General features: G+C 32.5%; 1 long non-coding RNA gene across 3 annotated transcripts; it reads left to right on the forward strand.

The window, feature by feature from the left end:
- The first annotated feature begins 385 nt into the window (after positions 1–385).
- On the forward strand, positions 386–2,541 carry LOC129896156 (uncharacterized). 3 transcript variants are annotated; one of them, XR_008767916.1, is made up of 3 exons: positions 386–667; positions 1,598–1,725; positions 1,972–2,541. It is a non-coding gene; the product is annotated as an uncharacterized LOC129896156 (long non-coding RNA). The 3 variants fall into 3 exon arrangements; XR_008767917.1 differs by having other exon boundaries at positions 1,598–1,702; XR_008767915.1 differs by lacking the exon at positions 1,972–2,541 and having other exon boundaries at positions 1,598–1,803.
- Positions 2,542–2,929: the final 388 nt, after the last annotated feature.

Consider the following 2,929-nt stretch of genomic DNA (forward strand, 5'->3'; position numbering starts at 1 on the left):
TGTTTTAAGGTAGCCGTGGTAAAGTTAAGGGAATGACCGTCTTCCAAAATTTATTTAATATACAAGTTGGATATGAATATTATTTATGATCATTAATAGTGTGGAAATATTGGAAAAGGCAAAGGGCAAAAAGGAAAGTTGGCAAAGTGGCCCATGGTAATATTGTGGAAGGCTAGGGGTAAAATGGGAATTTCACAAAGTGTTCAAGAAAATTCATGTGGGCCCCACATGCCACATGGCAGTCCATGATTGGAGGAAGGGATGAGTTGTCCCAATGAGGGTTTGACACGTGTCGCCACTTAGGGCTTGACACGTGTCACCAATGAGGGCTTGACACGTGTCACCACTAGGGTGGCCTATATATATATGTTTTATGACCAATTCAGCCACACACCTCATTCTTATCAAGAAAAGTCTAGAAAAGAAGAGAAGAGGAGAGAAAGGAAGAGAAGAAACTAGAGAAACTAGATAGAGAAAGCTACGAATTTGAGAGAAAAAGAGGTAAGTTCTTCGATTCCGTTTCATGAATTAATTATCTAGGGTATACCATGATGTTATGAAGGTATTTTTAACGAAATTTAATGGTTTGGAGTAGCCCAAAATGTTACCAAACAGCCCCAAAGTTTCAGCTGTGCTAACGGAACTTCCGAGGCGAGTTTCGGCTAAGGTAATGTTTTCTATTTATAACTGGAGTTTATGATGATGTTATGAGGTATATTACGTTCTTATTATTCTCTACGCTACTCGATTGATCTGGATGATTCAATATTGTAACCGAACATAAAGTCTGAATTGGTGATTGATGCATGCTAACATTTGGCTCATTGGGAGAAACTTCTGTACAGACATCTTAGAACTCCAAAAATATAAGTTTCAGCAGTCTCAATAAATATACAAAAACATTTAAAAGGATAGAATGAAACCTCAGAATTTTTTGCATCACGTGATAAGTCGCCAGTGCTATGAATCTTTTTGTATTGATCAACATGTTTAAATTTTATATAAACAAAAATTATTTGTTATTTGAATAAAAATATTAGACAAAAAGTGGAATGTATAAAAAAGTAAATTATAAAGTCCATGATTAAAAAAAGCTTTCAGATATATACATATATATTTTTTTATTATACAAGATTATTACCTCAAGTTTTTCTAAGTTACTCATTTGATCTGGACATGACGAAATTGAACCCGAATACGAATTCTAAAATGGAGACTGATAATTGATGATATTTGGCTCATTCTATGAAATTTCTATATCAATATCCTGAAATGTGAATACAAAGTTACAAAATATATAATGTTCTTTTATAGGATAAATTTGAATATATGTTGAAACAAAAAATTATTATGCCTCAATTTTTTGTTGTTGATTGCATCCAACACAACATTGAAGTTGTCTTGTTTCAATTTCTTTAAATCATTGAACTCTTCATTTACCTAGAAATATAATGAGTTTTGAATTTTCAAAAATTATAAAAATAAACACATAAGAATCACGAATGTGTGAAAAACAGTATACTTACAGATAATTTGAATAAATCAAATTCTTCACGCGAAATCTTGAATTCACTTGAATTGTTGGTTGATGGTTCAGCACGAGCATCAGGTGATTTTTTCCTCGCTGCATGATGATTGATGATTGGCTTATGATCAACAACAGACTATTTTTTAGTGTGCTTCGGAGGACGAGTCTTCGCAGGTTGTAAGAAAGTAGCACTACGTGTGAGTGGTCTTTTTGAATCTTGTTGTGGAAGGGCTTTGTTTGGAGTATTTTTTGATATAACAAGCAATTATCCTAGACTTCTTCGATGCAAGATGATTAATAATTTTTAAATTTTTAAAAAATATAAAAATAAACACATAAGAATCATGCATGTGCGAAAAACAGTATACTTTCAGACAATTTGAATAAATCAAATTCTTCACGAGAAATCTTGAATTTACTTGAATTGTTGGTTGATGGTTCAGCACGAGTATCAGGTGATTTTCTCCTCGCTGCAAGATGATTGATGATTGGCTTATGAACAACAATAAATTATTTTTTATTATGCTACGGAGGATGAGTCTTCGCTGGTTGTAAGGCAGTAGCACTATGTATGAGTGGTCTTTTTAAATCTTATTGTGGAAGGGATTCATTTGGAGTATTCTTTGATATAACAGGCAATCATCCTAGACTTCCTCTTCACAAGTGAGGAACCAGAATCAGATACAACTTTCTCTTTTCCCTTATTGTTGTTTGATTTTGATGGTTGGTCTTGAAAATCATCATCTGAATCGGGTGCTTGGATAGCATCGTCTGGTTCAATCCTTGAAAATGGTGGTGAGGGAGTTGTATCTGATTGGACATATTTAGGGGGTAGTGAAATGATTGCAATTTTCATGGGGGTTGGTGTTATGTTTTGAAAAGTGATCTCCAACATATACAAATTTAATTGTATAATCTGCAAGATAACTTATTTGAATAACTATGAAATAGATATTGAATAATCAGTTATACAATTTGGACCCCTATTACATGTAAATTATATATAGGCTATTTTGTATATGTATAAAAAATATATTGAGTAATCAGTTATACAACTTGAATTCCTGTTGCATACTAATTATATATGTATAACAACTTATATTTTGAATAAATTTATACATTATACAAATCTGCAATTATATATTTAAGATGAAAGATAAGGATAAAAACATACCGAATTATTGACATCATTGAACATCCCTTTCATGAAATAGTTGAGGCGAGGAAAATCCATTTTGGTGATCCAGTTCAAGATTTTAAAATGTGATCAGAAATCTTAACAATAATCTTTCGGTCAACCGCCGAACAACATTCGTAGAACCAAACTTGCATTGCAACAGGGAACCCATGAATTTTGTAGTACTTTTCTTCCGTTGTCATTTTATTATGCAGATTCTTCGT

The sequence above is a fragment of the Solanum dulcamara genome, chromosome 7 (genome assembly GCF_947179165.1).
Source record: "Solanum dulcamara chromosome 7, daSolDulc1.2, whole genome shotgun sequence".
Classification (NCBI taxonomy): domain Eukaryota; kingdom Viridiplantae; phylum Streptophyta; class Magnoliopsida; order Solanales; family Solanaceae; genus Solanum; species Solanum dulcamara.